The 22876-nt window shown below is 39.5% G+C and overlaps 1 protein-coding gene across 1 annotated transcript in view; it reads right to left on the reverse strand.

Moving 5' to 3' along the window:
• Window positions 1-941: 941 nt before the first annotated feature.
• The window catches only part of LOC105917636 (glutamate receptor ionotropic, kainate 2), a 1028886-nt gene continuing 1006951 nt past the window's right edge, over window positions 942-22876 (reverse strand). Inside the window, exons 12-13 of the transcript XR_004928158.1 lie at window positions 7344-7462; window positions 942-1159 (exon numbers count right to left, since the gene is read on the reverse strand). The gene's annotated coding sequence lies outside the window, so the exon portion shown is untranslated. The remainder of the gene's footprint in view (window positions 1160-7343; window positions 7463-22876) is intronic.

Consider the following 22876-nt stretch of genomic DNA (forward strand, 5'->3'; position numbering starts at 1 on the left):
ACTCTGACCTGGATTGTCTCACAACCACAAGCCTTGCCCAGTGCCTACGGATCTGTCTGCCAGTGTGTCATCAAGCCTGCCTTGCCAGCCTGCTTCCAGCCTCAGTCCTGTCTGTCTGTCCACTCTCTGCCTTACCAGACTCCTATGGACGTTTGCCTGCTTGCATCAGGACTTGATTTAAATATTTTAAATAAATCTTTGTGAGTCCCAAAACTTTGTCTGGTTTAATACAGGCTTCTCTGATTTTGTGGCACACAACATGAAACAATAAATATTGCAAGATCATGACCAGCTGTGATGGAGAGGAGACTTGTCCAGTGTGTGCCTTGCTCCTTGCCCAATGACCGCTGGAGATTTGCACCAGCCCCTTTGCAGCCAGATGGAGACAAAATTTCATCCAGAATCATCCAGAAACATGAAATACTTACTATTTTTATGTCTACTATTAAAATAAGGTATTACAAAACATTTGCTGAGACTGTATTTGTGTGGGGAACATGGTTCAGGAATTGTGTCTGATTAACATAGATGTACTTCTGCAACATTACAATCTGAGAGAAGTTTACTGAAGTTCAGTGGAATTTTTTATTTCATCTGTGTTGTGAGTGGTGTAACCATAGGTAATGAATAAACAGGGGCATTGACTAGAACCTTTAAACAACACTTGTTTCCAGTTACTAGATTTATTAACACCTGCATTTTCTTACTTCAGTTGTACACTGATACTTTTGTATGCTTTTGATGATGGGTTTGAACTCTGGCTTTGTCAGTCCACTGCCTAAATTATTTTAATCAAATTTACAAAAGACGGATGTAAATACTATGTAGACTTTACTTTGTCAAGTACTTACTGTATGTATGGGCATTTCTAGTTAAAACAGAACAGATAATACTTTGGTTGGTGAAAAAAATGGGTTTTAGAATATACCGTCAAAGCTTACCTTGAAAAAAATCATTGTGGCACCATCTTCTACCACTCCATATTCAATCTTTGTTTGCTTGGCCAGATCGTCAGCAGAGTCAATGGGCGACTCCATCCTCTCCACAGTGAGGAAAGCTGCCAGGTTTGCCGTGTAGGAGGAGATGATGATGAGAGTGAAAAACCACCAAATTCCTCCCACAATTCTGGTAGAGAGGGCTTTTGGCATGAGCTCAGATCCTGAACGAAAGGAGCAGAGTATGGGGTAAGGCTGGGTAAGGCTGAGTCAGAGAGGGAGCAGCACCACAGCTAGACTGGGCCAGGCAGGCCAGGGCATCTGCTGTCTTCATAATTCATGCTAACACAAATGCACAGAGTGGGCAGCTTAATGGTGACTGTGGGTAATTCTTACTGTAGTAAGTTGCATTTATGTTTAATGGACATTATATCAATCAGATTATGCCTCTTCTACAGGTAACATTTTTGCTTGATCTGTTGGTGTTCATTCGTGCTTTCAAATAATCAAATCAAGAACCACATGGGTGTCAGATGAGGAATACGTGATTTGATAAACACTTTCACCATTATACCATGTAGTTTTATAATTTACAACAAATTCCTAAAAGTGCTTGTGTTGGTGGAGTACCTCCATTGTACCAAGGTTATAAAGTCTGCAAATAACCTTTTTGGGCCTTAAATGATAACTGCATCAAATTGGCCAAAAAAGCTACACTTTGCTATTATGTGAGGATTTACATCATTAAAGGGGTGTTATCTAATGCAGTTGTTTTTGCGACAGTTTGACAAGGTTCTAACATACTGACATACAATTTGGTCTCATTATTAATTTCTTAATATAGATTTAGTTGCATTTTGTGTAAAACAGAAATTGAAGAATATATGCACTGTCTCTGGGCATAGGGTGTGTGTGTGTTTGAGGTTTTCAGTAAAATAAAGTGGATCTATATAATAAGTGCTACACTCAAGCAGCTTAAGAAGGGGAAGGCATGGATTTTGCACATTCGCCAAGAAGGCAAGCTCATAAAGGAGTAAACTACACAAGGTTAAGAACTTTGTGCCCCATTCCCTTTGTGAGCCTCAATTTGCACTCTGACTTCTCATAAAACTTTCTTTCTCAGTCCCTCGAGTGAGCTGTCGAGTAGAGAGGGAACACACTGCATGGAAAGAGATGGCAAACTAACTGCAGTTGCTCCAATGGAGCAGGAAAAGCAGACTAGATGAGGCACACAGCTCTCAGGGATCCCTGAGAGCCCTAAAGGATTTTGTGAGCTCTCGTTAGTAAACTCACCTGTTGTGTGACAACTTGACGGCATATACCAGGCTATATAGATTTTGTCTTGTATAATTGCTAACAGGAGTTAGCTGAATCTACAATGTTTACACTTAGAATGACCACAGAAATAATGGCACTACCTATGCAAGTCTGTTTTGTCACTACAGCCAGTATGCCATGAAATATTATATTTTCTGTTATATCTTGCTATGAGTTGTTAGGTGTTATCTGCTCCATATCTCCTCTATCAGCCTGAAAGGTTCTATTTGTGATGTTAAGGGTTAAAATCTGCTCATATATTTAAAATATATCTTGAATACCCTGGTTTCAAATCCCTGCCTTATCCTTTCTGAATGGAGTTTGCATGTTCTCTATATGCATGCTTGGGTTTCCTCTGGGTATTCCAGCTTTCTCAAGGGTTCAGGGTGTACCCTGCCTCTCACCCAATGGCTGCTGGAGACATGCACGAGACCGCTCATGAACCTACTCAGAAAAGTGGGAATTTACATTGAATTGACTGAACTAAAAAAAGGCCAGGAAAGCTAAGTGTATTTTTTAGTCTTTTCAGAGGCCCTATTCAATTTTAGACCTGCAACGTCTGCTTCTCTTTATGGTGAAATCTGTATGAGGACTGAGCCAGAATAAAGGTTAGAACACAGGGGATTATGGGATCTAGACACTGTTTATGCTTCAAAAATCCAGAAAAAGGCTAGACGTATTGCCACATATCCCACCCACTCGGGCAATGCACTTTGTTTGTCCCATTTGTATTTGCTTACATTGTATTTTTAAGCTATTTCTATCTTAGACATACAATATAAGTTAAAACTAAAATTTATTTAACTGTCTTATACAAGAGCCACTGCAATTTTGTCCACAAAGAATTGCTGGCGGCTATAAATATATTGTAATTTAGAGTCGCTAGAAGTAAACTGTCTTATAAGTTTCTGAGAGGAAGAGGAAGTCCTCAGAAGAAAGAAATAAGACCAGATGTATTTGGCAGATTATTTCATGCGATCCCCCTGAGGAACGGAATAATGGGTAAGTTGGTCTCATGCATGCACATTCATTCAAAAAGGGACTTGGACATTTCTTACCCACATTTCTTACTTTAACTGAAAGATTAAAATTTTGGCTAATGACTATTTAAAAACATTTACCTTCACTTGGAAGCGTAATGCAATTGTACAGTATTTTACACCATAAAATACTGATTGCTACCTGTCTTTTTGACTTGAGAATTAATTCACTTCTGTGTTACCAAGGCAACATACAAACATTAGTTGTACTAATATAAACATTTCTCACAAAAAACAGTAGTTGTTTGTAATTTTTCCCCAAACAGGTTTTGGGGAATCTTTCTGCTTTTAAATTCAGACTAGATCGAGGTTGTAATCTTTGGACCAGACTCCTCAAAAAATAAACTTCTTAATGAATCACATAATTGGGATGGCATTAAATTGATGGCATTAAATTGGCCCCTGGTAATAAAGTAAAAAACCTTAGTGTTTTTTTTTTACATTACGTGACCAAGATATGCAATTTAAATCCCATATTAAACAGATTTTTTGGGTTTCCTTTTTTCACCTCCAGAATATTGCCAAAATTAGAAATATTCAGCCAGGATTCTCACATTTGATATGTTATATGCAAATATTCCCCACTAACATACTAAACACTTTATAGTGACTTCTCAGCCGTGGGGTTAACACTGCTGTCTCCCCGGTGAGACCAGCCTGTCAACAGTTCTCTACTGTCCCAACAAGTCAGAAAAGAACGAAAATTAGCTCATAATCCTGAAGAACTGACTGCAAAAATGACGTTTGGAGGTGTACTTTCTCACCTAAAACATGTTAAAACAACTTTTTGTGATAAATTAAGCTTATAAAATTGATAGGTTGGTAAACTCCTCATCTCCTTACTGCTCCTTACTCCACCCTTGTGGCGGACAGTTTTTCTTGTTGCATGCAACCATGCCCCTTTAACAAGTCCTGGGAAAGCAGAGCAGAGTACTGGGTTGCTTGAGGGACCAAAGCAGCGGGAAAAGTGTGCATGGAAACACTACCCAGGATTTGAAAAGCCCCAGGCTTTTGAGTGGCAATAGAAAACAGGCTTATATCTCTCACTCTGTTGAGTTATCCTACTATTTTGCAATATTCATTGCTATTTCAACTTTTAACGTTTTGTTCTCTGTCCTTTTTATGTACATCTGGCTTGGTTCTGTTAGCTGTCACACCATCCAGGGGGGCAGATCATCTACCATTACTGGATCAATATGGGCTTATGTGCTTTTTTTGTGTCTCTGTCTTACCCCAGTCGGTCATGGCAGGTGGCCGTTCACACCGAGCCTTGTTCTACGGGAGGTTTCTTCCTGTTAAAGGGGATTTTTCTCTACATGCATGCTCGGAATGAGAGATTGTTGCAAAGCCATGGACAATGCAGACCACTGTCCACTGTGGCTCTACACTCTTTCAGGAGGCGCGAATGCTGCTTGTCAAAACTCTGCTGGGTTTCCATAGGTAGGAAACATTTTAACCAATCTATCTGGATGTTTTGATTTAATTGGACTTTGTAAAGTACCTCAAGATGACATGTGTTTTGACTTGGCATTATATAAATAAAATTGAATTAAAATTGAATTGAAGTGAATTTAATTGAAAGGATACACAACACCATCTGGAGGATATACAATGGTGGAATACTGTGTGGACATCTTTTAATTTTCTTATTTTTTTATATAGTTGGGCTTTGTGGACCTTCCCTTTGGATTTGTTGCATATGTGATGTTGGCCGTGCTAAATCTAAGCCACTGAAGCTTTGTTTGGAAGCATATTTGTGGATCTCAGGAGAGTTGCCCACTGATCCATTAGCTATAGGGCATGTTATTCATGTAGTAAGTGTAGAGAAAATGTTTGAGTTTTGATTATCCATTTTTGTAGTAATCACAGTTAAATGACTAAAGATGGAGTCATTGTTGCCTCTCAGTCTGTGGAGAGTTTAGGGAAGAACATTTGAGCTGGGGGACAAATATCTCAAGGAACATAACTGTGTACTTTTTCTGCTCTTTATGGAATGCAACAAAATTTACAACTGTTGATGACTTTTAAGGATCCATGTGGTAATGAGGATTGTAAAACTTTTTTTTGGTTGAAATAAAACTACCTTTCTTTCTTATTATAAAAGTTGAATACTTTAACATTATCTAGTCCCTCTGTGGTAAAGCAAAGTAAATCTGTGTCTTTGAAACAGGAAACTGGGATTCAAATTCTGTGTGCGTTGGGATGAGTGGCTGGTGTAAAAACTCAGGCAAGTCTGTGTGCAGACTGTAATGAATTGCTATGGCATCCCCTAAAAGGGAACAGCCAAAAGAAAAAAAAATCTAAATTACTATTTTAGCTGGTTTGAAATTTAAAGTTAGTATCATTAAAGTCACAGCACCAGCTACCCACTGTGGTCATTATCTTTACCCAAACTGAGAGAAAAGATTAGAGTAACAAACAGGAATTTACCAAAACTGATAACTTTCTTTGCATGTTCTATTGCAAGCACTGCTAGCACAAAAGAGCTCAAAAGTGGAACTTGTTACCATCCTTGAATTTCTTATCCAGTTCCACTTTAGAAACCTGAGCAGAAAACAAAGGGCAACCAACTTGGAGAGGCAAGTCGAACCCAAACAGTGCCTGGTTGGGGCTGACTGTCATGTACCCAAGGTAACGTCAAGACCAAACAGCACGTCCCACAGATTTCTGGGGGGCAGGGCAAGCCACCACACAGGGGAGCCTCTCTACTGTGTAGATCAGAACTGTGTCATGCAGACACTAAATGCATGCCCAGCCTAATTCCACAGCCTTCTGGTTCTCATTCATATCTTCTCAACTGGTCAGCCCAAGTGTTCATTTAATTAGCTTTTTACTTTACTACTGCAGATAATATGCTGGAGCTAAAAAGTATTACCTTTATGTTACCACTGCAGAACATTGTATTTCTTCTTCTTCTTCTTCTTCTTCTTCTTCTTCTTCTTCTTCTTATTATTATTATTATTATTATTATTATTATTATTATTATTATTATTATTATGTTGATGAGAAGTGGTTGTACAATCTTGTTTTGGTGATGGTATATTCATAAAAATATTCATGCCGTTATTAGTAATTCTGTGATGATATTTTTTAACTATAACTAATACTATTTCCAAACCCTGGCCATCCAGATTTACTGCACTACTCCTAAATTAGATAATAAGATAAAAACAACACATACTAATATTAGTACTAAGGTTTCAGGAAGTAGCTGAACTAGAAATAATAAACCTCAATTTTTATTAAAACCTTTATTAAAACTTTGAACTAATGTTGAAATGTTTTTGGCAGAACTGGTTCTTCTACAAGTAGCTTAAAGTATAAAGGTAACAAGATTAAATTCCTTTTTAAAATACAATATAAGCTAAATAATTGTTTACTTTTTTTAAACAAGAATTAAGATAGACTCACCTACAAACAGCTTATCACAAAATATTGTGTATTTATTCATTCATTATTACAATTGTAATCATTCGAACCTTTCTATTTAATAACTTACTTTCCTGTCCATATAGTATTGCTGGTGCCTGGAAAAATATTGCAATTGTTTTGATTGAAATACAAATTAAATGAATGCAACATTTGCCATTGATTAATGCATTGTGAAAGGTACAGGTCACCTAATTAATATCTCAGTGCACTGCAAAGCCTTCTGTTTAGGATGCCAAATAGTTGAGAAGATACTATTTTTGTATCTTTAACAGGCTGCATGACATTCTGATTCACCCTCATCCATTTGGCCCCTCTTAAATACTCTGGATTTGTCAACTTACCTGACCTTGTGACTGACAATAGATGGGTAAGTGAAACAGAAAGGGATATCTAAGTCAAGGGAAATCTATATCAAATGGAGATGGGAAGCATGCAGCAGCATCATTGTTTGCATCCCTTTCATTCCACTCAATCCATTTTGCTGGATGACCTGTGGAGCATTTAACTACATGCACAGAGGCCCCCATGCATGGCCATGGGCCTGGTCAAAGAGAATGCTTGACCCCCAGCAAAAAGTGGGACTTGCGCTAAAAAAACAGGAGCAGGCAAAGGCGTCTACCTTGCTGCATGAGAGCTCCAACTCCGAACCAGAAACTATTAAGCAGGGTGAAATTGTTTTCCACTACATCAGAGTCAGGGTTGCAGGGATGGGGATTATACCACTCGTAGGGACTAAACCTGTGGTGATTGAGAGAGAACACACAAATACATATTCAGTGTGGTTTCATCAACAGGTAGGCATGTACTGTATGGTGGAAGATAGCAAGAACGCTCATTCCATCTGGGGAAAAATAAAGACAAAACACAAATTAGGTTGTTAATTAAACAACTCAAACACTATCTGGCAATTCTTGGTTAATTATATTTGTAAAATGGATTAGATTCTGATTAACATTCACAATCATAGTGTAACAGCAAGTACATTCTGTTTGTATTTAGGCTTTTGCTATATTGACATCTGGTCTGGGTTTTTTTCAGTTTCTAAATAAAGTCAATAACACCTCAAAATATGGCAAATTACTTTATGTTGTGCTCTGCCCTGCCAGAATCAGACAACAACATGATACTTCTAGAACTATGTCCATTAAATGGAAATGACTGAAATGGACACATTTTGTCATGACATACAGGACCGTGAAAACCAAACCAAGCAGAATACCCAATTCCAAACATTCTGCTGGGATTGGTATTCAGCCTTAATTCCTTTTGTGCAGAAAATGACAGAAAGGTAAAAGTTAAAGCCACCTATCCAAAGGCTAAAACGTAGATTAATGTTGGTCGTTCAACAGGACAATGATTCCAAAATCTGACACAGAGTGGCTGAACAAGAAATTAATCTGAAAAGGGTAATAACCCAGTAGCCCCCTATTGTAACTTATTATAAGATGATTGACCTAAGTCATTGCTAATAAAGGTGGCTTTAGAAACAATGTATCCATAGGAAAATACCATTATTTTTACAGATTTTTTTCTCCTATTTTTTTACCCTTTTTACTGGCCTACAGGTACACCAGTAGAACAGATGAGAGTGCACTTGCAAAAAACCTAAAAAAAAAAAAACCTACATCCTCATCTGAATCTCTCATGCGATTCCAATACTAATGACATAAAGTGATTGAGGGGCGTTTCGAATTAGAGCTACTCAGATTCCAAAAGTAGCTCCTCATGTGGGCGTACTCATATCAAAGGCAATTCCCTCAGCAATTTAATCGATGGCTTCTGAAAATAACCTCATTGTCAGCCAAGAAAAGAACTAATAATCCCTATAATCTTGGAGGAGCATTAATATTCAGCAGATCAAACGGTTCATTCCTATCATGCCCACGCTGGCTCTGGAGTTGCCTTTCACTCAGAACACTCCTCAAGCAAAGAGATTTTTCATTTATTCATGTTAAATAAAAGTGACATTACATTAGTAAAGGTTGATTGGTCTACAATTAAGCAACCTGACCCGATTTGGGTTGTTCTACTGTAGAGGAGTGGCCAACTCTGTCTTGACTCAGGATGCTAGAGACTTGTCTTAGTGTGAGCCATTTTACTTTAATGCAAATGAAAAATTATAACCTTAAGTGAATAACCTTTTTCTTGTGCATGAAGGCTAAGGCAGATCAAACCTTTTTTTTTTCTTTTTTATATCGTGTGGTAGTATTGTGTTGAATATTATTATACAAGGCTTAACATGAAGATGTATGGCTGCATTGATAAAATGACAGCAACAGAACTGTACTGTGTCATTGACTAATGGGCTTCAGCATTATAATGTAGTTAGAGAAGGTGTTCCTTTCACCCCTGCAACACTTAGAGGATATTGTGTAGCATAGCTCCAAGGACCTTTGAATGTCCCCTTGATTTCAGCTTTAAAAGAATGATTGGCCTTAAATCAATCTGTCCGCTCTCTCAATTTTCCTCAAATTTGCTTGCTTGTCAATTTGCCGTGCCAAATTGAGTTCAGCTGAACCACGACCTTGCAGTTGTATACGCGACTGTGATGCAATGTCTTGCACAGAGAAGTCTCAGTGTGCTCCTCTGGAAGCAGCACAAGCAACTGTCAGCAGTAATTTGCTGTATCATGGGAGTGCCTGGTGTAGTTCTGCTGCTGGTGATTAGGTCAAGGATGCTAAACCAATGCCGTTTACAGGAGACAAGTAAGCTTAACCTGTCTCTCATGGAAGCGCTGGTTGGCCTATTTTCTGTCAGTTTGATCCAATTACCTCGCCCTTACACTATCTCATGTCATCTGTTCTGGAGAGGGGGGGGGGGCACTGAGCAAGGTCAATACAGAGATAAGAAGAGACAAAAAGAGATAATTCACCTGCAGCTCAGAAATATTGTGAGTGTTTTATCTTATTATGGGGGCACGGTCATCCTACAGAAAATTCTGTGATAATACTCAAGATAATGGCAAAGTTAAGGCAGTGAATCAACACTCAAAATGCTTCTGTCAGAGGATGATATATTTTATATATCACTTTAACTGGTGTTATAAATTCTGTCTGTTAAGGATTTTGCAGACTTTCTCTGCTTCCCTTGTTTCATTAGAGTTTTCATCTCTCCAAAGATAATAAAATGGTGTGAAAATGGATCAAATTTGGAGAAAAAAACTGGTTGTATATACATTTTTAAAAAATGACACGTCAAAGGTTTTTTATAGCTCTATCAATATTGATTGAAAAAAATATGTATTGGTATTACAGGAATCAAACTAATTTTATAGTGGCTTATCAGCTTTTGCATGTTTCCATTGTTTCCACTGAATTATCTTTGGTGATGAGCTCTAATTCTTTGAGGTTGAAAGACCCTTCACGCCATCCCCATAATTTGTAGCTTCCTCCATAGATTCTGGGCCACTCAAACATTAATATTACTACATGTTAGCAAAACACACAATATACCGTATGTTTACATGTCTGCTACTCTAAATTAATACGTTTCTCTGCTTCCTGACAGCCGGTGGCTGTGCTGGCAATGATACTTAAGTCATTAGTGTACACCTGAAATACTTTTTAACTTCAAATAGTGTATTAACTGATCTCCAGTTTGGGTTTAAGGCATTACATAGCACTACCACGGCAACTTTAAAGGTATTAAATTATTTAATTGGTTCTGTAGATAAATAGTATCACTGTGCAGCACTTTTCATTGACTTGTTTAAAGTCTTTGATGCAGTCGATCATGAAATCCTGTTAAAAAGGCTGCTTGAGATTGGTCTCTCTCAAAATGCAGTTAAATGGTTTGACAACTACCTGTCTGGTAGGTCACAATGTGTGCTGGTAGAGGGTCTTTCTTCCCCTTGTCTTCCAATATCCAAGGGTATTCCACAAGATTCAGTCATAGGTCCCCTTCTTTTTTGATCTCTATTAATGGTTTAGACAAAAATGTGCCATAGGGGGTGTTGGTGGCACAGAGATTAGGGGGTTCTTCTTGCAATTGGCGGGTTGCAAGTTCGATCCCCTGCTCTCACTGTCTCTGTCGTTGTGTCCTTGGGCAAGACACTTCACCCAAATTGCCAGCTGGCAGTGGTTTGAGGGCCCAGTGGCACCGATGTATGGCAGCCTCGCTTCTGTCAGTCTGCCCCAGGTCAGCTGTGGCTACTAACATAGCTCACCACCGTTAGGGTGTGAATGGGTGAATGACTAAGACTGTAGTGTAAAGCGCTTTGGAGGTCGTCAAGACTAGTTAAAAGCACTATACAAGTAAAAGCCATTTACCATACACCAATTCTAATTCATATGCTGATGATACTGTTTTGTATTGTGCTGCCAACACAGTAAAACATGCTTTTGAAAAACTACAAGTGTTGGAGTCTGGGAGACTTGGTCTCCTTTTTCTTTTCGGCTTTACTTTTTTACTCCTCTAGATGGCATCAGGGAGTGTGGTGGTTTGGTGGTGCAGCAGGTGTTTTCCATCTACATCATGAGGAGTGGAGTATTTAAGAAGCCTGCTGCCAGCCCTTCGATGCCTGAGTGTTCTACCTGTGTGGTATGACTCTAGCCCTCTGTTGCTCAGTTCTGATTCTGAAGCCCTGAAGATTTAACTCTGTCTTTCCCTCAGATCTGGCCCTGTGCCCTGGATTCCTTCCCAGTTCCTCAGCCTATTTGTGGACCATCTGTACCTTACAAGGACTCAGTTCTGGACTAATACATGGCTGGCAGCTCCTGGATAACCACTACCACCTCCACTCCTGGATCAAGACCTGCCCACCCTCCACCGCGTTCCAACTAACTCAACCCCTGGCGCAACTCCACCCATCACCCAGTAAGCTATCTATTCCTGCACCTTCCTGAGACAATCCTTTCTGCAGTAACACTGAATATCTTTACAGACCTCCTGGCTAAGTTCCCCTCCATAACCCATACCTGGAGCTCATCGCAGAAGATTCTAAACCTCTTTAATAAACATTCTAAAACTTTCTTTGTTTCCTGAGAGTGTTCTGCATGTGGGTCAGACACGTGGCAAAAACCATGACAACAAGCAGCTTTTGTTGTAGTAATAACACAATCATTCTAATTTGAATGATTGTGCTTGTTTGTCTGTCTTGTTGTCTCTGCTCTGTCTTCTGTAATCCCCAGTTGGTCGAGGCAGATGACCGTTCATACTGAGCCCGGTTCTACTGGAGGTTTTCCTTCCCGTTAATGGGGAGTTTTTCTGTCCACTGTCACTCGATGCTTGCTCAGTATGAGGGATTGCTGCAAAGCCATGGACAATGCAGACGATTCTCCCTGTAGCCCTACGCTTCTCCAGGAGTGAATGCTGCTTGTCAGGACTTTGAAGCAATCAACTGGTTCCCTTATATAGGAAATGTTTGATCAATCTATATTATATGACTGAATTTGACTTTGTAAAGTTCCTTGAGATGACATGTTTCATGAATTGCGCTATATAAATTGAATTGAATTTAAATGCTCATATATGTAAAGTAATGTTGTTCTCCATTTCTAAGTAAAAGGCCATTTCACAATTGTTGTACTCCATTATTACTTTTCAAGGCTCTCCAATTGAAGTAATATCTCAATATAAATATTTAGCTTTTATTGTTCATTGCTTGTTTTTTTTAGGCTAGAAGGCATCTTCTTGCTAACCTGACAACAGCCAGATGCATGTATCGCTCCGCCTAGCTTCACTCACATACATCTGGGACATCGCTCATTGAAAGTGATTTCCCCAACCAAATTTTTGGTCTGGCCAATCAGGACGCAGGGCGGGTGTTTCATGGATGTGACGTAGTGGAGAAGCCACCGTGAGATTCCAACAACAATGGCGGCTCGCATCGAGGAAGCAAGCGTTAGCATTGATGCTGCTATTTCTTCCGTGTTGTCCAATCTATCTGATATTGTTTCATTAAAAGAACATCAGAACGGCTCTGAAGGCTTTGTTGGTGGAAACCATGTTTTCGCCCTTCTCCCGACCGGATTTGGCAAGTTTTGTTTTCCGGGGCGCGGACGCGCACGCGGGGGGGGGGGGGGGGTGAACGACACGTTTTCCGCGGACCGGCTCGCGGAGCGGAGGGGGGGGGGGTGGACGGCACGTTTTCCGCGACCGCCTCGCCAAGATAGCGCTGCGGGAAACCCTGCACTAGAGCTGCAAACACATAAAAAAAAAAAAAAAGTTTTTTTTTTCCTGCGTCGGTCTCATCAGCGTCACGGGTTAGCTTCGGTGTGAGTGGTTGAAATAGCACGTCGATAAAGATGACAGACAAGTGGCTTATCCAATCATATGCAAGGAGTTTTGATAAGGCCCAGCCTTCAGTAAAGGCAATTCCTATGGCGGTGTCCCAGATGTATGTGAGTGGAGCTAGGCGGAGCGAGACATGCAGCTGGCTGTTGTCAGGTTATCTTCTTGCTGCCACTCTTCTACCCATTTTGCATGCGTGTTCACACTGGTTACATAGTGTATTCTGTGTATCATGGAGCATTACATTTTATCACTGGTCTAGGAGCTCTTACTCGTCATTTTCTTCTGTGTGCCCATTGGATGGATTTCATTATCGACCCGCAGACTCTGTCACTGGTATAATTTCAACTACAAAGCCATCTTGGGTTTACTTCACCTTATCCTCTCTCCCTTGTTAATAGAAAATATTCAGAAGGCTATTCTCTGTGTTCAGATTAGTTCATTTTACTAAAGGTACCTAAGGTTCACACTGATTATGGTAAAACATCTTTCCAGTTTGCAGCTCCCTTAGACTGGAATCAATTGCAGAGGGACTTGTAGCTGAAGGATTTGGTCTCTGTTGATGTATTAGAGAATTTTTGAACCACTTTACAAATAAGGTTTCTGTTTGCAGATGTTTTGCCTAATTCTTAATCGTATTCTGCCAAAATTGTATCTTTAATGTATTTACATGTCTGTAGTTTTGATTGGAATTGTGTGCTGCTGCCATTCTTGGCCAGGTCTTTCTTGAAACATATATTTTTTTTATTTCAATAAGATCTTCCTGGATAAATAAAGGTTACATATACAGCCGCCATATAGTTGTGCTCATAAGTTTACTTTTTTTTGCCCATTTTCAACAAATATAAATGATAACACTATTTTTTTTTCACTCATGGTTAGTGTGTGTGTGTGTGGACCCATTTATCGTCAAACAACTATGTTTACTCTTTTTAAATCCTAATAGCAACAGCACCTTGTTCAAAGGTTTACATACCCTGGTGAGTTTGGCCTGATAACATGCATAAATGGGTTTGAATGGTTACTAAAGGTAACAATCATCACCTGTGATCTGTTTGCTTGTAGTGTTTGTGTGTAAAAGCTCAGTGACATCCCTTGCAGCTTTCATCCAGTGCTGCTCTTATGTTTGAGGTTTCTGAGTCATCGGAAAAGCAAAATAATCAAAGGATTTGTGGGAAAAGGTAATCAAGAATCAAAATTTCTTACTCATGTCACCATAATGAAATTTTGGTGAGACACCAGATTCACACATAACAGAACAGACAGACATAATGTTCAAATAGTTGAATGCACTGGCGATACTTCCTGAGAAGTTAAGTGTGCAAATAGTCCTTAGTTCCTGATAAGATGTTCAAGTCAAAAAAGACAGATTGCAGCTAGTTTGCTGGCATTGTAAATTACTGTGCAACTGCATGGATGTATCAGACAAAACAATCTCCGGGAGGTTGAAAGTGTGCAAATAGTCATTAGTAAAAAATGTAAATGTTCAAGTTAATTGATTCTGAAATCAAAAAGACAGGTAGCAGTCAGTTTACAGGATGATGTAAGAAATACTGTGCAATTGCATGAATGCAATGGACAGATATTCCCAGAGAAGTGAAAGTGTGCAGAAGTTAAAGTGTGCAAATATCATCAATGAACTTGAAGATCATTAGCATTAATCTTCAAGTCAAAGAACATTTGGCAAAGATGTCCAAATAAACACTCCATGAGAAGCTAAAACTGCCCAAATTAGCATGTGAGAGACAGTGTAAATCATTCTCAATCAGATCAAGAACCTGATTGAGCAGCATGTTTGTAAAGATGTGACAGACTATAAAATGGTGCTGGTGGTTTAATTGGGTTTGAGCAGGGGGTGATAGCCCTCACAGCTTTGGGAAATAAACAGTTTTTAAATCGATTAATATTTGATTTAATGTTCCTGAATCGTCTAACTGATAGAAGTGGGACAAACATTGTATTGTGCATTGCCCAGGTGGGTGGGATCTGTGGCAATGATGTCTGACCCTTTTCTGGATTATTGGAGCATAAACTGTGTCTAGATCTTTTAGATTATATACCACAATCCCCTGTGCTGACTTCACCAACTGTAAGTCCTTCCTCTCCTGTGCAGCTCTCGTACCACACTGTCATGCTGAGATACAAGATGCTTTCGATTGTAGCTCTACAAAAAATTATTAGCAGCTGAGTAGAAAGTCCAGCCTGTTTCAGATTCCTGAGAAAGAAAAGGTTTTCTTGGGCCTCTTCACCAGGTGGGAGGTGTTCACAGTCCAGGAGAGGTTAGATGAGATGTGAATGCTCAGGAATTTTATGATGTTACATGCTCCACCACCTCCCCCTGTTGTTAGAGATTCGGCCTTCCCGATCCTCCTGTAGTTAACTATGACCTCCTTGGTCTAGAATGAGTTTATTTATTCCTGGAGCACCAGTGTCAGATTGTGGACATCTTCTGTGCAGTAGGTTTCATCATTCTTGGATATGAGACCCACCACAGTGGTGTTGTTCACAAACTTCACAACCACGTTTGTGGCGTTTATAGAACACAACACTGCAGCATGTCAGTGTTGAGCCTCATTGGGGCAGATTGTGAGTTTCCCTATCCTCACCACATGGGGCATGTTGGTAAGGAAGTCACTGATCCGGGAGTAGAGGAGTGTGGATGGCTATCACCCCTGCTCAGAATCAAATAAACCAACAGTCCAGTTCGCAGTCTGTCGTAGGGCTGGACGATAATTCAATAACAATATATATCGATCGATAGACATATATTGATGATAAAAAAAGGGTCAATGAAAAGTTCAATTGAAGTAAAGTTTTTCTTCCTTTTGCGTTTCAGCCTTGTAGGTTAATATTACAGTCATTACATCCTCCCAACCAATCACAGCGCAGACCCAGGAACGCTCCATCCCCTTGAAAGAATTCAGAGAGCAAACGTTATTTTTTTTCCTTTTTAAAAACTTGTAGTTTTGGTAAAAAATTGGTTGAATATAGGGTTAGGCTTGAATTCAGTGTTTGTGTATTCTGTATCTAGAAATTGGTTGTTAAGCAACAGCATAAAATGGCCAAAGCTGCACTTAAAATATGTTTTGAATTTGTTGATAATTATCAATATCGATCCAATATGATTTATATTGTTATGTTTGTTTTTTCTATATTGTCCAGGGGCCCGTTCTTTGTATGTTGCTTAAAACATACAAGATCAAATGACACATCCAAGATGACTTCATCCGGCTAATCATGATCTGGCTAATTGGGTTCTTCGAACACACCTGTTGTTTATGATTAGTATGGCTGGATTGAGTTATCTGAGATAACTGCGTGTTCATGCGCCGCTTTAAAAGGGGAAATGTATCGATAGTTGAAACATTGATCAGGAGCGCTGCTATTGGCTGTTCAGCATGGCCAAAGAACACCGACAGTTTTTCTCCCAAACAGAACATGAGCTTTTAATGAAAGGTTATGTCGAATTTGAGTCATTAATTAAAACGACAGGTAACAAATCAAAGTCTGCTAAAGCCAGGAGAGAGGGCTGGCAAAAAGTAGCAGACAAATTACATGCATAAGTGCTGTTGCATGTCAGAGCCTCCACGGGACCCACTAGAACATGGAGACAAGTAAAAGTGAAGTACAAGAATATTCTATAAAATGGTAGCCTTTAATTGTTATACTGTATGTTAAAAAGCCACTTGTTATGGCAACAGATCCAATATCGGTGTCATTCCTTAGACACTGAAAGTAAAGAACGCGTGCAAACTGGGAATTTTAACAAAAAATTCTTTATCTACAAAAAATAATTCTTCCTTTTCCAAATCATCCACAGCTTACACGGTCAAAAACTGTATTGCTCCGTGTCTAGATAATCCATCCATAGTTTTTTCTAATACAACATACGGCTCGACAGGAAGCAAGCCTTTCAAAATCAAACTAAGCTTGACAATAAAATGGCCTGAACAAATCTTCTTACTGAATATGATAAAAATAAAAAGCAAACCATCAAATAAGTAACTTAAATATTTTCTATTTATGGCTCTAACACCACTTTTTGCTCTTTTTAAAAGCCACTGTTAAATGATGTGTTTGTCTGTTTATAACAGCCACCAAGAAAAACGTTTACATGCCCCAGGTATGTAAACGTATGAGCACAACTGTATCTATGTGGGAGCTGTCTTTCCCTAAGTAAGTTTAATATTCATATATATGTGTTTCAGTAACATTTTAAATAGAAGAGTTTAAATGTATAGTAATCTGAAATTGAATTAGTATTCATGTTTTTTGAAGAAGCTCTTTACGTTATACAGTCTTTTTCAGCTTCCAAGGAAACACATATTTCCCAACATAACCTTGTCAAGCCTTTAAGATACATCTAACATTTTGCAGAAAATGCTCAAGCCAGCTACTTTGCCTTCTTTGTCAAACATTCATTTATGTGAGTGTCTGCATGGGTTTAGATGTTGCTAGCTTAGTAAAACCAAGAGACTTAAAGAGGAATGTTTTTGGAAGAAATATGAACAAATGTGGGACTTTTGGTGTCAATTTGTGACTGTATTGCAATTCCATGTTTGCAGCAATCCAAATCAGTAGTAATATTACATGCATCTATTTTCTCTGGGTGCTTTTTTTATTACACCTGGTCAGAAAAATGGCATGTTAATTGGAGACATTGTCCTTAGTGTATGCTTGACTGTTTATTTGGGCATGTGTCTGTCCCACTGACTACTGAAGACAGGCCCTCACAACGCTGACAATGGAAGAACAATTTCTCCAAATCTCTGGAATTGCATAAACTGTATTGAATAGAACTGAAATCCTAATGAAATTGTTGTAATTCCTATTAAATGTTTTGATGTGCTTTTTTTCTAAATAGAATTAAATGGATTAAAATAGCAGTATGAATGTGTATACATACATATTGTTATTGTATTGAGGGAAGTAATATGTGGTTTTAGTCATTGGAAAATAAATATGCGCAGGTTGTGGACTGGCAAAAAGGTGCCTCCTGAATATAAAGAAGCACAAATCATAAGTGGCAAAATAAAAAAGCAACTGTACTACTGCTCTGTTTGTAGAAGACATTCAAAAGAGTTCATGAGTTAGTAGTATCAGGCTTTACTGGTAGTTCATAAGACCATCCTGTTCATTGTTTAGGATTGTTGAAAAATGCATTGTAAAAATGTGTGCTAGTTAACCCGAGTCTCAAGGCTTGAATGGTTGTAGAACCAGCCGGGAAGACAAATCAAGGCTGTACTTTAGGTGTCAAATAGACAATCCTAAAGGCTGAAACACACCAAACCATCCGATCAGACATAGAATTGCATTGTAGTAATTAAATCTGATTGAGGTGAATGGGGCCGGGAAGACCGGTTTGCAGTTTTCTGCAGCTGTACTGTGTAGCTGCAAGCAGGCCAGCTGACAGCTTTGCAAGGCCCGGGATGACGTAGTGTTTTTGGGTTTTGGGCCCCCCCTCTACACACACACACACACACACACACACACACACACACACACACACACACACACACACACACACACACACAAAGTCAACTTAACTGTATACTTCATGCCCTGGAAATCTCTGTATTTTATATTGATCTACAAAAAATAAGTTCTTCCTTTTCCAAATCATCCACAGCTTACACGGTCAAAAACTGTATTGCTCCGTGTCTAGATAATCCATCCATAGTTTTTTCTAATACAACATACGGCTCGACAGGAAGCAAGCCTTTCAAAATCAAACTAAGCTTGACAATAAAATGGCCTGAACAAATCTTCTTACTGAATATGATAAAAATAAAAAGCAAACCATCAAATAAGTAACTTAAATATTTTCTATTTATGGCTCTAACACCACTTTTTGCTCTTTTTAAAAGCCACTGTTAAATGATATGTTTGTCTGTTTATAACAGCCACCAAGAAAAATGTTTACATGCCCCAGGTATGTAAACGTATGAGCACAACTGTATCTATGTGGGAGCTGTCCTTCCCTAAGTAAGTTTAATATTCATATATATGTGTTTCAGTAACATTTTAAATAGAAGAGTTTAAATGTATAGTAATCTGAAATTGAATTAGTATTCATGTTTTTTGAAGAAGCTCTTTACGTTATACAGTCTTTTTCAGCTTCCAAGGAAACACATATTTCCCAACATAACCTTGTCAAGCCTTTAAGATACATCTAACATTTTGCAGAAAATGCTCAAGCCAGCTACTTTGCCTTCTTTGTCAAACATTCATTTATGTGAGTGTCTGCAAGGGTTTAGATGTTGCTAGCTTAGTAAAACCAAGAGACTTAAAGAGGAATGTTTTTGGAAGAAATATGAACAAATGTGGGACTTTTGGTGTCAATTTGTGACTGTATTGCAATTCCATGTTTGCAGCAATCCAAATCAGTAGTAATATTACATGCATCTATTTTCTCTGGGTGCTTTTTTTTATTACACCTGGTCAGAAAAATGGCATGTTAATTGGAGACATTGTCCTTAGTGTATGCTTGACTGTTTATTTGGGCATGTGTCTGTCCCACTGACTACTGAAGACAGGCCCTCACAACGCTGACAATGGAAGAACAATTTCTCCAAATCTCTGGAATTGCATAAACTGTATTGAATAGAACTGAAATCCTAATGTCACACTCCAGGCCTGGGTGCAGGGCCGGGTTTTCTCTCTCTCTCTTCTCTGCAGGGTGTGACGGGCAGGTGCTTCTCATCACAACTAATTGGAGCCCTTCTTAAGGAGCAGAGGCCAGGAGGAGGGCGTCAGTTCTTTCTCGCTTCCAGCGTGGTACATGACCGAACTTACCCTGTTCCGAGTTCTCTGCAAACTAAACCTAACATTTGTGTCTCCGTTGTTTTTCCTTCAGAACCTTTCGCCTACGCCACAGATACCTCAAGCCTGGAACCCTAGGGCAACTGAACTTTCCCTGATCGTCTGCCAGTGCAAGCCCTCCTCCTAGAGCTCACCTGCCTGTCCACCCTCAAGCCATCTGCACAAGAGAGCATCTCAGGATTTTCACCCGGACCCAGGACATCACCCCTCCTGGTCCTTGGCAAGCCTCCGACTCAGTGAGTTTAGCAACCTTCACATCCTCAGCAGCCACAGGCTGTTTCTCACAGTTTTCTCTCACCTCTCCAAGCAGACCAGAAGACTATCAAACCGGACACCACCAATACCTGAGACCCTGCACTCTTAACAATAACCAGATCAATAAACCAGATTCAACTAAACTGTTTTGTCTCCGTGGTTGCCCTGATTCTGAGTCGTTCTATTCTAACATGACACCTAATGAAATTGTTGTAATTCCTATTAAATGTTTTGATGTGCTTTTTTTTCTAAATAGAATTAAATGGATTAAAATAGCAGTATGAATGTGTATACATACATATTGTTATTGTATTGAGGGAAGTAATATGTGGTTTTAGTCATTGGAAAATAAATATGCGCAGGTTGTGGACTGGCAAAAAGGTGCCTCCTGAATATAAAGAAGCACAAATCATAAGTGGCAAAATAAAAAAGCAACTGTACTACTGCTCTGTTTGTAGAAGACATTCAAAAGAGTTCACGAGTTAGTAGTATCAGGCTTTACTGGTAGTTCATAAGACCATCCTGTTCATTGTTTAGGATTGTTGAAAAATGCATTGTAAAAATGTGTGCTAGTTAACCCGAGTCTCAAGGCTTGAATGGTTGTAGAACCAGCCGGGAAGACAAATCAAGGCTGTACTTTAGGTGTCAAATAGACAATCCTAAAGGCTGAAACACACCAAACCATCCGATCAGACATAGAATTGCATTGTAATTAAATCTGATTGAGGTGAATGGGGCCGGGAAGACCAGTTTGCAGTTTTCTGCAGCTGTACTGTGTAGCTGCAAGCAGGCCAGCTGACAGCTTTGCAAGGGCCCGGGATGACGTAGTGTTTTTGGGTTTTGGGCCCCCCCTCTACACACACACACACACACACACACACACACACACACACACACACACACACAAAGTCAACTTAACTGTATACTTCATGCCCTGGAAATCTCTGTATTTTATATTGATCTTTTCTTCATAAGAGAACAGCAAGCACTGCAGCCAAAATATGGCCTTTTTTGACCTGCTGTATATTAACCAGTCCCTAACAATGTTTTCCCTTCCATTGCAGGAGGTAGAATATGTTAGATACTTTAGGAATTGTCTGCCCTCTGAATCTCTGAGAAAGGCTTCCTTTTTGCCATTAAAAACGCACAACATTCATTCGATCAGAATCAGTCAGTTTTGTTGGCCATAACGCGGGATCATTGAAATTAACGGTGTGATCCATCTCTGACCCACTATGCTCAGACTATCCGATCGGGCAGTAAGCCTCTCCACCTGCACTGTCTCTGTTGTCGCTAGGGTAGGCTCTTTCTGTCTCATCGTCAAACACACGCTGGGCCCCTCCCTCCCAGCTCCCCGCTAGAGGTGTGCGATACCGGAAATTTTTAATCGATCAGATCTGAAGTAAATACAGATATCGACGCTGTCGATACGATACTGATACTTTTGACATTTAAGCTTTATGTATCATGAAACTGTTGACCTTTTGGGTTTTGTGATTTTTATTTTATTATTACAATTAAATAATGATAATAATAGTTTTGTTCATAGTGTTTTTTCCTAATCCACCTCTTATATCTTTCAATCCTTATGTAATTTTGTCTGTGTTGTGTGCACCTGCCTGTTGCTTTAATCCTGTAATTTTCCCCGTCATGGGATAAATAAAGGATTAACTAATCTTATCTTATCTTAAATAACACTTTTTAATAGGATATATGTACTGGGTTCTTTCAATGTCTTAATTACATTTTCTGTGTGGGCTCCAGTAACATATGATAGATAATATCTACTTTGAAAGTTAGCATGAACTGCTACTGAAGATGACCACTCTCATCTACCTGGATGTTCTCTGGAGGACTGAAATGCCTCAGTCAGTGACGTCAGTCTGTGGGTCTGGGTCTGTCGGGGAAATGAGACAAGTTTCGTCTCCTCTCTTCGTTTCTGTCACTCGACGTTTTCTTGCTCATGGTTTTTCATGTGCTTATATAAATTTGTTGTGTTTCCACTGAATTTAACCGGCTTTTTACAAAACATACAGTTTGATTTCATTTACGGTATTAAAACAGAGCCAATCGGCGCTACTTTCCCTCTTCATGTTTTTCCCCTCCTGCGGTCTCTCTCTCTCCGAGTCTGAGCAGCAGCTGAGTGGGTGGGCCAGGCTGAGCCTGCGTGCTGATTGGCTGGCGCCGCTGAGCCATGTACGACAGGGGAGGGGGAGCAGCAAAGTGCCGTGACACAGACTGCTGCTGCAGTTTTGGGCCCCCCCGCTGTCCTGTGCCCGGGACAACTGACCCGTTTGTACCCCCCTGTCGGCAGGCGTGGCTCCAGCCAAGGTAGCCAAGGTAGACTGCTCCATCTTGGTCAGAGCTATGTAGCAATTTGACAAGAAATCTATGAGCACAACTGAAAAAGAGACACTTTTGCAAAGTAAAACACATCCTCTTTGGGCAAAATACAAAATAAAATGCCTGAACTGCAAGGTAAATGGAACAAAATTGCCAGCCAGGTTCATCCGCATATAAGTCCATCCCAGAAAACACACAGCTTATTAAAAAAATCAATAAACATTTCACAAAACAGTGTCCTTAACCATGGTAGGAGCTCAGAAGTACAGTAAACAGATAAAGTGAAACAGCGATCTTCAAGCTGGTTTAAGCAGCAACTGCAGCATTACATTTGCTGCCCAGCTTGTTTATGCTGCCGGAATTTCTGGAATTTGCAGTACATACTCTTGCGTGACTACCTAAATTAGATTCATGAACAGTGACTGATTCTTTTAGATATTCTAATATTTATCGTATATTTCCAGTCTTATTATGTATACGCGGTGATGTCTGATGTTTCTG

Source organism: Fundulus heteroclitus, chromosome 3 (assembly GCF_011125445.2).
Source record: "Fundulus heteroclitus isolate FHET01 chromosome 3, MU-UCD_Fhet_4.1, whole genome shotgun sequence".
Lineage (NCBI taxonomy): Eukaryota > Metazoa > Chordata > Actinopteri > Cyprinodontiformes > Fundulidae > Fundulus > Fundulus heteroclitus.